This window comes from Coturnix japonica, chromosome 5 (assembly GCF_054131305.1).
Source record: "Coturnix japonica strain WE chromosome 5, WE-NBRP24, whole genome shotgun sequence".
NCBI classification, from domain to species: domain Eukaryota; kingdom Metazoa; phylum Chordata; class Aves; order Galliformes; family Phasianidae; genus Coturnix; species Coturnix japonica.
This window is the reverse complement of record NC_140667.1, coordinates 13,684,229-13,698,724: the sequence shown is the minus strand read 5'-3', so window position 1 is coordinate 13,698,724 and position 14,496 is coordinate 13,684,229. Positions and strand designations below refer to the sequence as shown.

General features: G+C 37.9%; 1 long non-coding RNA gene across 1 annotated transcript in view; it reads right to left on the bottom strand.

The window, feature by feature from the left end:
- LOC116653475 (uncharacterized) overlaps window positions 1-14,496 on the bottom strand; it is a 98,412-nt gene that overhangs the window by 61,439 nt on the left and 22,477 nt on the right. Inside the window, exons 3-4 of the long non-coding RNA XR_004307363.2 lie at window positions 12,862-13,042; window positions 10,133-10,264 (exon numbers count right to left, since the gene is read on the bottom strand). This is a non-coding gene — a long non-coding RNA (uncharacterized LOC116653475). The remainder of the gene's footprint in view (window positions 1-10,132; window positions 10,265-12,861; window positions 13,043-14,496) is intronic.

Here is a 14,496-nt window from a genome sequence, read left to right as displayed (position 1 = left end):
ACAACTGCGGGTCTCCCACCTTCTACCGTTGATTAAGCATTTCCTTACTGTTTAAATCCAAAACCAATAAATACAGCCTCAGTTTTCTATTTGCAGTTTTGAGTATAAATATACATTGACCTCATTTATTTGATAAGAAGGTCCTGACCTGACTCTTTTCTGATGTATACTTCTTGACAAATAGCTTGTTGTGTCTGCAATATTCCTAGTACAGTTTGCACTTGAATACTGGTTTATGTTCTACAGCATATAATAAGTGAAAGGTATGCCATAGGTACCGCATGCAACTCACTGCGCCACAACCATAGAATCATATAAACATAGAAAAACTTAAGTTGGAAGGGATCTTAATTATTAACCAGTTCCAACTCTTCTGTTGTGGAGAGGGTTGCCAACCACCAGATCAGACTGCCCAGGGCCCCAGCTGAATTGGCCTTGAGTACATCCAGGGATGGGGATTCTACAGCTTCTCTATGGATCACTTTCTCAGTAAAGAATTTCCTCCTAACACCTAACCTAAATCTCCCCTCTTTTAGATAAAAACCATTCCCCCTTGTTCTATCACTATCAAACTGTAAAAAAGTTGGGTCTTCCTCCTCCGTGTAAGTTCCATTCAAGTACTGGAAGGCCACAAGGAAGTCTCCCCAAAGCCTTCTATTTTCTAAGCTAAACAAGCCCAGCTCCCTCAAGACTTCATCGTACGAGAGGTGCTCATACATTGATATCATGGGACTGATTTCAGTTTCTGTTATGCTTTGGCCCAGCAGTAGTTGATACTCTCAGCCAGCAGAGGCAATAAACCCCTTGTGAGCAAAAATGTTTCCTTGGTCTGCTCTTCTGCCAGCAAATGGCAAGTGCTTTTTGATCCTTCTTCAAAGTTCAGATGCCCTTGTTCATGGGATTTGTTTGTTAAGGCTGTGGTAAATTTTCTTGTAAATTTGAACCATGTTTTTCCAGCAGTCCTTTTCTTTAGTTGTGAATCTTCAGTATTTTAAGAATTTTGCTTGTTATGCAGTGCTCTGCTCCGTGCTGTAAAATTTATTACCTTTCCTGGATTTTGTTTCCATTAAAAAAATAAAAACTAAAAAAATAGCATCTTGCTACAGGCTTACTGTACATACCATTAAAACACCCAGAACCTCGGTGAGTCCACTGCTGCAGGCATGCTCATCACTTACTGCATCAAACTCACTATTTTTATATTTTAGTGGAGATAATGGAAATGTATTACTTCATTTGCTCACCATTACTAACTGACAGAGCAAGTACATATCGGTTCTTTACACATTATTCCTTGGAGGAACACAGTTCCTTCTTATAGCATTTTATATACATTTTAATGCTGAAAATGTTCTTAAGGGGTAGTTGCCTATCACCTACCTACAGAACAACTGGAAAATGGTGGCACAAAGCTAAAGCCTCATTTATTCTGCTGCACAGCAAACCATTTGTTTTACCTTTTCACAAGGTTAGACGCTTTCACTGTATGTCATAAGAAGTCACCGCTGAAGCAAGGATTTAATATAAAGGGTCTGGAAGCACAGTTTGTAATTGTATATGCACACTGTGTTTTTTTATGTATGATCTACACAGCACTGTTGTTTGTATTTGGCTTCACGCTCTCCAGACTCTACAGAAACTCTTTTGGCACTCTCATCCTTAGAGGCTTGCTAGCAGCATCAGATTTTATACCTTCAGGATCTCTGAAGGTATATTATGTTATTCTGAAGACAACATTATACTGTAAAATTATGAACTGTTTAAATGTTTACTGGGACATGACTGATGTACAAAGACAGAATACTTAAAGATTACTGTATCACAGTTATATCTGTTATATGCCAGATAACTGCTTTTCTGTTATGGTAAGTCAACTAAGATTTTGTGAAAGAAGATTTTAGTGTTGGATTTCAGATATCCATTCCACTTAAGCATTAATTCAAGAAAGCTAAAAATATGAAAGGTACCGTAGAAAAAAAACCAAAGTCTATGATTTAGATGAAGGGCATGACCTAATCCACACTTCATCTAAGCAGTGACGCAAGGACTTGGATTGAAATGGGGAGATTCTGGGAGAGGCTGAGATGAATAAAGCCTCTCACTAAGGGGGGAGATGCTGTCTCTTTGCTTATTGAATAGTTACTAAAGTTCACTGTCAAAGGAAACCCTAAACTGCTTCTCAGCTCACAAAGTAAAACTGCAGCCATCCTTAGAGCAATAGCAACCTCAGAAGGCAGATTTGAAACTGATCGGTTTGAGCATTAAAAAATGAAAAGGAATAGAGGAAAGGGAAAGAGAAAGGGAAAGGGAAGGAAAAGAGAAAAGGGGGAATGGGGAAAAGGAAAAGAAAAAACAGTAGCACAGTGCTTTCTGTCAGGCAGGGTGGAGGCAGGTTATCCCTAGTTCCATTGCCCCACCAATGGCTCCTAGAACCAGGAAGTCCTTCTGCCACCACAAAACACTGATGGTTACCAAGGAGCAAAATCTCACTGCTATCTATAGTAACGCTATCAGGTTTTTTTTGTGTTCAAATTGAAAGAGAAAAAAAGGGACACATCTCCTTTCTACACAGGTGCTTTGTTAAGGGCTATGTTAGCAAAAGTTCAACACTGATCCAAAGATTAGACATCTGAAAGGGAGCAACAGAAGAAGGAGAACCAAACTATGAAGTAAACTAATGGCATTTTCTTCATAGATGTTTCCACCCTTGGAAAAGGGAATAACAGCATGTCTCACAATACATATCAAATTTTCCATTACGCTGTGATAGCAGTGTATGACAACAGTTTCACAGAGAGAAGGTTTTGGCCTTGTTGGGGAAATAACTGATGTATTTTACTGTCTACCGTTACTGGATTACATTAACAATGAAAGCCTTGCTTCCACTTCTGGATTTTGAGATATTTTCTCAAATTTCATACAAATTATTGTCACTTCTGGTCACGGAACTTATAATTATGCATGTAAATCTGTGATCTCAAAGCCCAAGTTTCTATGCTACTGCTCTTTTCTTTTTTTTTTTTTTCCTTCTAAAGATGCTAAAATACAAAAGTCCTAAAAGAACTCAAATGGAAAATGACCCTTCTGATACCAAGTCTTTAGTAAACTGATCCCTACCAGCAGATGGGCCCCACCTTGCAGGAAAGTGAACAAATAAAGAATAATTTATCTTTGAGTGCAATAAGCATCTTTCATACGCAAGTTTGCCAAAGGCTGGATAATTCCACAAAGGTGCTCAACAAGAAGCCAGAATTGATTAGAAATGAAAGGTCCCACAACACCACCCTGAGTACTCAGCTCTTAATCAGGTTATCAGACTTTTCTTAATTGATGTAGTCTTTTATCAAATTAAAGTGTTATCTGCCCAGTGAGGTCATAAAATGAGTCACACAGTCAATAGGATATCTAGCACAAAGGCAATGCTATGCATTATAGAGTCTAAGGATACTGTAGGTGCAGTTTACTTAAAGGTAACTTGGTGAATGCTCTGGCCCTCTTTGACCTTCAGAAAAAGCTGTTTTAACTCCCTTTTAACTTACGGTTACTGTTAGGAGTAGTTTTGCTAATCATGATTTGATATTGTTGCTTTGGTAAGGCAGTGTGACATTTTGAGACCAACATCTAATTCCTCATAATCAGCTATTAATTCCACTGATTTTCAACTGCCACAAAGCCTCAGCTGAAGTTTTCATGTAGCTATGCTGAATGCATTCTCTGAAAGCTAAGCTTGGTGTAGTTAAGCTGCCAAACAAGTTCCCCACATTAAACAAAGAAAAATGAACACTGTGAACAAAGCATTTGGCAAGTACTTTCCTTAGGATTTCTACAAACCAAAGGTGCCAAACTCTTTGATGTTTTAACAGTGTTTTGTTCTGTTAGCTTTTTTTATTTTTTATTTTATTTTTTTCCTTTGGCCTATTAACTAAAATAGATGGAGACTGAGTCCATTAAGAAAACCAAGGAATTCAGCCAATATCTGTGAAAATCCTAGTAAAGGCCACTCAAACATTAATCGGTTAGTTAATATTCCATACTAGTGCTGTCATCTGCACTAGCTGTTAATGCTTTAAGTCAGAGCTGACTGTCATCTATCAAATTCTGACTGCTTCACTGTACAGCGCAACCTAAACCACAGTCCAACAGCTTCCCATTAGGGCAATTGCCTTCAACCCATAGCATTGCAAACAGCCTCGCAGAAAGGCAACTCTTTATATGGTCATGTACAATGACCTAACTTCCAGGTTTCCAAGCCCATTGCCTCAGAGCTCTGATATTTTAGGTACATTATAGGAGCAAGTTACAAGATGTAAATGAAGAACCAATCACAGCATGTAGACAATTTTCTTTCTGAGATTATTTATAAAAACAAAATCAAAATGATTCAGTTGATCAAAACATCTTGTGTGTGCATTAGGGATGTTTTGTTTCACTTTCAAGCTGTTTAAAATTCTATTAAACAAAGAATTACGCAAATGTAATAGTAAAAAAAAAAAAAAAATAGAAAGAAAGAAAGAAAGAAAAACAAGGACGTTTGGCAGCTTCACTGTCCTTGCAAAGTCATTTCAGCAAGGCTGAAAAATCAATTCCCTGCTTCATTCTGTACACATATGGAAAGGAGTTCACTGTGTCAATTTAACCTTTCTTTCCCTTGTTAGGACAAATACAATTCTAAGACGAGAGAAGTTATTTTACTTTCTTTTTTATCTTGTACTTCTGGTTTTGCATTCTGTTTTCTTTTTTGCTGAGTGTTGGCATAGTGATGTGGCACACAAGTTTCATTTTCAGTTTTGAAAGTAAGTTCTAAAAAGTTGTAGTGGCAAATGAAAGGACACAGCAATAGCCCACATACAGTTCACTTTAGAGTTATCAGTGGAAAAGGGCTTGAAATCAGAGGAATTTGAGAATAATTGAAATTGAAATATAGAGGAATTAAAGATTAAAACTCTTAAGTAATGAAATGTTCAGATATTTTGGTAGGAAACAGAACTAATTCTGAAAAAAACAAACTTCAGGTAATACTGAAGTAATACAAGAGAAAACAACCCATTAAATCCTTTCTCACAGATCTGAATTCGTCTTTCTCTATCAGTGGGACAAAAGCAAAAAATAAGCTACTGCTAAAGACAAAGACAACAATGTGCCTTTGCTTGGCTGCATAGCAGTAGCCATCATGAAGTTCTTCATCACACTGAAATAATGCCTGACGTCCACTGTCAGGTTTAAACTTTTCAAGCACACCAAATCTGAAATTCAAATGAATGAATAAAATGAACATTCTCATTAAAGAAAAATACTTTTATACCCTGAACTCTTATTTACACAACAGCTTGCAGGTAACTTACAGAAGAGAACTCAAGCAAAGAAATAGAAGAAGAAAACTAAAGTCTCTCTGGAGAAGAAGCCAAGAACCACCACCTGCTGTTTTGAAAACTGCTGCATTATCATGTTGCTATCTTTTGCCACATCCAGAGGCACTAGAAATATCTACAGTTACATGCTCTGTAAAGGAAAGTGGACCTCAAAAACATCTCCCCCTGTGCCACCTCATGTCTCATGCACTTAATGAAGACTACTCTACCTTTTATGAGTAAGGAAGCATATGTTTCATTACCAGTGAATGCTATGTTTTTGTTCAGAGCAACAAGTTGCCGTAAGGATCTGTAGGATTTCATTTCCATGTTGCTTCAAATGTTTGCTCACGCATTGTTCAAAAGGAAATGGGGATTTCCAGGTATAAAGATACTTATTACAATAAAGAAGACTACTTGTAATGCCTCAGTGTGTTTGTTACCTGGACAAAATTCATCCATGGCTTTGAAAAGCCATTTAAGCCTAAAGACTAATAGGGCTCTGGAGGCCAAAAATAAATTGATGGTAGAAAGTTTGCCAGAGAAGTCAGTGGAAAACAGAAACAGTGCTAAGGCTGAAAAAAACATATTCTCAAGTCTAATTTTTCCAGATCCTTGGTGCCACAAACATGACAAATTAGACATTAGCTCTTCCCTCACAAGAAATTTAATTGAGTTCTACGACTCCATATTCCCTTCTCAGACATGGTTTCGATTGCTTGCTCATACTGCAAGTATGCCAACTTACTCCCAGGCTCTTTTTGGAAACAAACTAACTCCACCCAGGGTAAAATCTGAATTACAGAGATACCCTTTGGGAGTTTCCCTCACAAGGGAGAATGGAGGTGCTAAAGTTAGGACCAGGTTGCTGTGCTCCAGTCTTTTAGTACTATTCAATCAGGCCTTGAATCATCAAATAATGACATGCTCAAGATTCACAACTGGCTCCCTTCTCATTGATTGGTGCTTTTTAGGCTGAAAAAGTCCCAAACCAAACAGAGAATTACGATGTCTTTGGGCCACAGAAACCTCATATAGATCCTAAAGGAAATGCAAATCAACAGATTCCCAGCAGGAATGTCTGCTCCAGAGGAAAAAAACAGTTTGGAAACCAGAGATTGTTTGGGCAATGCCTTCAACTGTGAAGTCATAGCACGATGTGCGTGTCCACAAACTAATTTCACTCTTCCCTGTAATTATCACACTGCTAAAATTTGGCATCTCATATTAGATTCTAGCTTTCTGAATCCAGAAGTTTCATTTTGCTTTTTGAAAGGAAGTTCTGAAAAGTTATAGCGGCAAATGAAAGAAGAGCTTTAACAAGCCCACATTCTGCTCATGTTAGAATTATCAGTGGAAAAGGGCTTAAAATCTTTTTATAGAGAAATTAAAGATTAAAACTCTTAAATAATTAAAATCTTTAGATATTTTTGTAGAAAGTGGAAGTAACTCCGAAAAACAAACCACTTGAAGTTTTCAGGCAAGAAAAACAGCCCCCTTCTTATTTGCTCTGTGGGGCAGCTGCCCAAGAGGTATACATGGCAAGTGGCTCTTCACAGGACTCTCTAATACTGGCAGTAGTAGAGGTCAGATCTCAGCTGTGGGATGTCTCCAGTCTGCCCAAAAGTTATGGCAGCCTTATTTGGTTTCATGTGTAGAACTGACTTCACCATTGCTGTGCATGCCTTTAACCTGGCTGTTTGTGCAGGAGAAAACATTAGATGGTGTGGGCATTGCTTACTTCCTGCACAGCTGTTCTATGTCTCTCCAATGGAAAGTAGCCAAACTGAAACAACCCTTGTTGTAGACTGTGCCAACAGGATGCAAGTGCTCACAAGTTTGTATTTTTCTGCACGGAATTGATGTATGTCAACATTACTGTAAAGGAATATGGCTCAGCACCTGCCATGGGCACAAACATGTTAATCAACAGACCCCAAGAGCTCTGAGTACAATAGCCACGCAGAATAGAGTCCTGTGGTCTCCCAAAAGATTTCTTCCTCCCTTTTAACCCTGAGTGATGGAAGCCATCAGGGGGATCCCCAGAAGTACCAGTGTGAAAAGGCAGACTGCTCGGACAGAGTCCATAGAGACTTTACCTCACTATTTTGGAGTAAATAAGAATAAGTAAGAGTCCAATTATTGACTTTCCCAAGGCCTGTCTCTCTTGAACAAGACAAGTCAATGCTTTAGGGATATGATTATATTTAGCTGATTTTAAAATAAATAAATAAATAAATATTTTAAGTATTTTCCGTAGTATGTTTCATATGTTAAGTATATACTGCTAAAAACTGAACTGGGCGTTTGATTTGGGGCACAGAGAAGACATCTGAAAAATGCTGACTGTTATGTCCAAGCTGTGGCCACATCACCACCCAGCTCTAACTATAACTATTTGATCCTGTGAGGGGTATAGCATAGATCCTCTCCTCTCAAAACAGTATCCCAAAGCGGATCTTTAATATGTCTGAGTGAAGGCTATTACTGATGGTACTCCCATGTTGCTACTTGGCGAAATAGATTGTGGTACCCTTCTCCTTCACCCACCCACGCTGTGAGAAAAAGAATGCATGAAAAACAAAACTACATATGTAGTAATGGGAAGTAAAGGAGGGGGAGGTTAGAAGGGAGAAAATACAGTTTTTTTGACAGCTCATTTAGCCAAGGACATCAGGTAAACATAATCACACACAAAGAATCACACAAAATCTAGTCCAACCCCCTGCTAAACCAGGCACCCTACAGAAGGTCATATGGGTTGTCCGGATATGTCTTGAATATCTCCTGATAAGGAGACTCCACACGGACACAGATTTTGAACATCACATAGACTTGTTCAGAGTAGGAGGAAGTCAGATTGTCTGACCCAATAACTTTGCATGGGTTGTTACTTCTCTGGTTATTAACTACTAAATCAGTAAATTGTTAGCATATCTGAATATGAACGCAACAAGCTTTACTTGCTCATCCAGTTACTGGTGTGCATGCTTTGACATCAGATTCATCAGGGAAGAGGATCTGAACCAGGAACTCCTATAAAAAATTGTTCTTTGAAATCAGATTAGCCAGTCAGAAATGCCAAGTGATAAGAGAAGACTTTCCTTTACAGACTTCCTTCAGCAGTTCTAAGCCAAGGATATCAGGAGGACACAAGACTTCATACCCACCCAAACAGATAAAAAATGCTGGTCCTCACCTCACAAAACATACAGCTGCAGCTTCACTGTGGCAAGTTATGGAATATAATTAGAGATGGATTACAACCAAATAGTTTCTTTCCTAAAAATAACTAAGCAGTTCTCCTTTCTTTCACTCTTTTGAACTTCCATGATAGATCTCAGACTCAACATCTTTTTTTCCCATCTGTTAATGTTATGCAACTTTAGAAGCTGCAGGTATCCAGCCTTTTCCCAGCTGAAGAGAGAATTATTCAGCCTGAGAATTTTTGTACTTTTTCTACCTTTCTCTAAAAAATTTCCCATCTGATGGTCTTCAGACCATCACAATTACAAAAAGTTTAGTTACATTTTCAAACTGCTCATTACATAGCAAAAAATGTGATGACAGTCCTTCCAAAGTGTAGGATACTTTTAGTACAGATATCATGTCAAAATGTCTAGCATCTATAAAACTAGATGAGCAGTATTCCAAAAAGTATTTTACAGAAGGGATTTTACACACATTCTTGCTTACATTGGTCTAGAACAGCCTGTCATTCAAACCAAAATGAAGGCAGACATCACGTGCAGGACTAAAAAAAGCCTAGAGATCCAAAAGCATGTAACTGAGTCTCTTGTATCCAGCAATTGGATTTAAAGCTTCCTGTTCCCTCTCTATTAAGTATGGAGAGAGGTGCCGCCAGGAAGCCATTTGTCTCACTTAGAAGCTGACTGGAACATGCTGTATAGCTATAGCTGCAGTCACTATTTCTGTAGCAAACACCACTGCAACAGCATTCAGAAGTAACTTCTGATACCCAATCCAGGAAACTCAGCGTCATTTCTTTGACTTGATCAATTTTAACGTAAAAGAAAATCTCATTACACTGCTGGAAAATGGAGCTAAGCTCTGTACATCCAGTATTTCCACACACAAGTTGTAGTTAGGGTTCTGATCTGTCATCTGTGTGGTTGGGCATTAGCCACAAGTATGATGTTTTCTGTCAATATTTGTTCAAGTCTGGAAATAAGTCGATTGCCTACCTTCTGCAAAGGTTTGCGTGTTAGATTTGCTGTTATCAGATCACAGAGGGTGTAACACAAATTTAACTACATCCATTTCAAAGTGCTAAGGCTCCTTTCTCACCCTGATGGTTTACCACAGACTTGCCATAGGAATATCATCTCAGAAACAGGGATGTGGTTGACATAAGATAGATGATAATGGGAAGAAAAAATTTTACATTTACTTATCTAGATGTAATATATAAATTGATAGTCAAAGGATATCCCAGATGTAAAATAAAAAATGGCTGTTTGAGTAAATAGCAATTAACTTTACAAAATAAAGAAAAGCCCTCCAAAGGGAATGCGAAGAAAAAATAAGTCAGGACTCTCTCATTTTCATAAACATCTGAAAGGACTGGTAGAATAATGTAAATAAGATGTTTAATTCACACCCCTTATATCCAATGGACACATTTTCTACTCTCTCTACAAATTTTTTTACAGCAGTGGTTCCTACTTGAAAATGAACAGAACTTTAAGGGAAAAGAGTTGCAGGGGTGAACAGAGGATAACAATCTTTTCTACAATGTCCCAGAAACAACCTAAAGCACATACCTTAACCAGCTGTCACGAAAACCAAGATCATGTTGAGGCCACTAAAGCAGCATCTTCCAGTCAATGGGAGAGTATAGGCTTCTGTGAGGTACCTTGTTCAGTGTTTCTCAGACAAATGGTGGAGTTCCCTGGCTTCAAAGAAAACAACAGTTAGTATCCTAAAGCAAAAACCATATATTCCACTACTGGGGCAAATAGTTGCTTGGACTTGACTATGAACACTTACTCTTTTAAATCTATAAAGTGGTCTGAGCCTACATGCTTCCTCAAGCAAACTGTGCTCCAATTCCAAGCAAAAGAATTTGTTGGAGTTACAAGGACACTGAAATGTCACACTCGAAAAGAGCAGCAGGTGAAGACATGCAAGTTCCAGGTGGAAGAAGAAGTTCATTTTTAATTGACTTAAAAACATATAATCATCATATAATCATTGGATGGCCTGGGTTGAAAAGAACCACAATGATCATCTAGTTTCAACCCCCCTGTTATGTGCAGGACCGATAACCACCGGACCAGGCTGCCCAGAGCCACATCCAGCCTGGCCTTGAATGCCTCCAGGGATGGGGCATCCACAGCCTCCTTCGGAAACCTGTTCCAGTGTGTCAGTGTGAGAAAAACTTCCTCCTAATATCTAACCTAAACCTCCCCTGTCTCAGTCAAAAAACATTCCCTCTTGTCCTATCAACAAGCACTACAGCTAGAACTATGCATAGTGGGCACTTGGAGAAACACATGTATGTGATTGTCCAACATTAATATAACATTGAATATTTAAAAAAAAAAAAAATTAAAAAAAAAATTAAAATATATGTTTCAAAATGACCAGGTGAAAGGGGTAGAGGACTGGGAAAATTTTGCAAGTCTAGAAGGGAAGAATTGGGAAGAATTAGTACTATAATCTTTGTTCCTGCATTGTATTTTTATATATTCCCTTAGGGTTTTTTGGTTTTTTTTCAGTTTAATGTTAACATTAAAAGTTTCTTTCACAATTTATTTCCCTTAACTTTCTCCTCAAATGAATTTATTTCATACTAAGCTATATTTCTGTTTCTGCTTCGCATACCCATTTTATTTCTCCACATTTCTTTCTTTTAAAATGAATGAATTTCTGCTTTCTAATTTAGTTTAAGCCAAGTAAGTTTCTGCTTGATGTTTTCTCAATTAATGACAATTGCTTCTCATTTTCCTATATACGTAACATTTTCTTTTAATAATCCTCTGGCTTGCTTTCTTTTGATATACATATACCTACAACAAGTCTTTTATTATGCTGTTTATGGATTTCATATAGGTGTACTCTGCTTTTATACATGTGTACTCAGTTTTCATACCTTTCTTATGTTCTTTTCAAAAGAAAAGTACTTCTCTCTTTACATTTCCACACACCCCTAACATTTTTATTGGTCAGATAAGAGAATATGAGCTCTATTTGCTAATGTGTTAGTATACAAAAAAGTAGAGTAAATGAGTTTGCTTTTGTTTTATTAGCTATTAAAATGGTTTAAATGCTTTCTGGAGAACAGAATGCAGTGCAAGATGTTAGGCCTATGTATGCTATCAAATATAACTCTATTGGGATGTAAAGTATGCAGAGACATAGGAACCTATTTTGACACCTTTATTCTGTTTATGGCACCTACCACATCTCATCATAATTACCTATGAAGTGTCCATGATACCATGGCATAATATTTCTTCTAGTTTACCTATAATTCTAACATGCAAGTGACCAAAAATCGGCTTATTCCCAAAAATCAGGTGCAGTATCTATAGCTAGTAGGCAGTATAACTTCTGTCTTTTCAGAGATCTAGAAAATTATACTGGCTGTGCTAAAATCCTTGGTCCAATGTCAGCATCTCAGCAAAAACAACTCTTCAGTTGTTCTGTTCTGTTGTGCCTTTTTTTTTCCTTTCCTGCTACTAATCCTGCTTCTCTGCACAGTGAAGACAGAAATACAGCACAGCCAGGAATCCTTTAAAAAATCCTTTAAAAGGTAAAGCTGTTTTATGGAATAGCTTTGGGTTATCTGAATTTTTTTGGGAAATGATGGCTAGGAGTATCTAATATTGAAACACAGACTTCAGACATAGTTAAACTACGTGTGTTCATCTGTTATGTTTAATGCATCTTTTCATTCTATTGGAGTCCTGTTTGGGCAAGTGTAATTACAGTAAATTTCCAAAGGGAAGAAACGCTTGGAGATGCTCTGCTTTCTCCCAGAGACCCACCACTCAGCTACATATATACAAGACTAAGGAGGATAGAGGCGTGAGCTGATATAGAGCAGGAACTGTTCTCTTAAAACTCAAACTGATATAGCTTTATTTCTGGAAGCAAATGAGAGAACAAGAATCCCATATGGTTAATTGGTGACCTCTGACTATATCTCTGTGTACAGGTGGAGGTGAATTACTTCTTTATAAATCATTAACATAATTTGTGTTTACCATCATGTGGTATTATGACAGCTGAATGGTCACTAGTGAACAAAGTCACTATGTCTCAAAGAGATGAGGGCAGGATTTGACTCAAATTTAGCTGTGCTAAAACTGTCAAGATATGAAGCCCAGAAATGTTTCAGATGAGATTATTCTATGCTCCAAATCTCATCTTCACTCCCGCATAGAATATTAGTTGGGAACTAGTGATGCATGTGGAACTGTCAAATCTGCTTTCAAGCGCATTACTGAAAAAAAAAGGCAAAAATACCAGTCACTATCAAGAGTACCTTGGATGCTGCCATCTGTTGATGTGGCTGTTGAAGTAGCAATAAACTGTAACTACAAACTGAGAGTCTCTTTCATCACAACAGTACAGTGAATACATGTTGAATTGAGGTTCATGAGGTCCTATCGCCTCATTCATTGAAGAACTGTTTCTACAGAGTCTTGTCTAGCTCAGGTCTGTCTCTAGAGAGAGAAAAGAAGTAGAAATATTAGCTATAGATGACTGACTGAACACATATAACTGGAGGGTAAAGAGGTTTAAAACGCAACTCCTTTCCCTCATTGACCCAGCCCCAGCCTTAACAGTCACATCTCAGAGGTAAATGTTTAGTGGGGGCAGATGTTTTTCCTGCAGGGTATTCTCATTTTGCACGCAGTTTCATGAGTTTGTCCTTTTATGAGGGTCTTGTGCAATGCTGCAAGCCTGGCAGAACAGGCTGTGGCAGGGTGTTTTGGCATTTCAGCCTTGCACTTGCTCCTTCCAGTCAAAGACACGTCTCTAAGAGAACAGGTGTATAGTGGCTGAGCAGATCGGCTGATTTCACACAAATGTCCATTTTCATTGGTCCTGGATAAACATCTGTGGTAATTCTTTGCTAATATTTACTTACAGAATTCTCTGTTACAGGGAACAGCTGCACTATATATCCCGCTTCAATGCATTCTGGTATTTGCATGTATTTTCAAGACCGCTATCTAGTTTCCTTGTAGACTTTTACCTGCCTGTCATCCACAGAACTACTTTGATGTCTGTTGTTTTGTTCCTTGGTTGCAAGACCTTTCTGGAAGACAGGAATCTTTTGCTTTTACATGTCTAGCACAATAGCCTTTTCTTGACTGGTAACTATTCATTAATAGGAAGGACAGCAGTTCATCTGCTCTGTACATGTTCAACTCTTTGTACCTCCTTCCACAAGATGGGCAGTCACTCAGCTCCTTCCTCTCCTGTATTTCTCCATTCATTATCACTGTAGATAATGAATTCTTTCCTGAATTCCCAACACTTCACTTCTATCAGACACATAATCTGAGCCATGCATTGTAAAATAACAAATCTTTGGTAGCCATAAACATACAACAAGCAGAGTCCAGCCTGTAACTAGAGGTAAGAGAAAAGAGCATGATCCAGACCCATACCTTCTCAGGCTTCTGGAAGATGTAAATCATGATTCCAATGCTAATTTTCTGGGCTGAATTTAAATTACCACAGCAGAGGGCAGAGAACCATACTTTTGTATCTCTTCTAAAGGCTAACTGTATGGACAAAATACTCCTCTGTTACAGCACTTCACAGATCAGACTTGTAACTTAAATAAATCACTTAGAGCTAGATTTATGTTAGTAGAAGTGAGACAGCTGACAGTATTTGAAAATTTGTCTCTATTTTTTGTAACAATAAAGAAATTTTCTAGGCAAGTCCTTCCAGATAATGGTTTCCTAAGATATCTGATGTAAACATTTGTTATGGAAGCTCTTCTTGTCAAATTTTGGAGTTTTAGGGACAGTTTATACCTGAAGAGCATTACTAAATTGCAAGACCATCACATTTAAAGATTCTGGCTGAAATTTACTTTTCATGGATGGACTGCAAGAAATACTCTGCTACAATCCTGGCTTAGCCTTAAATGTTTGGAAAC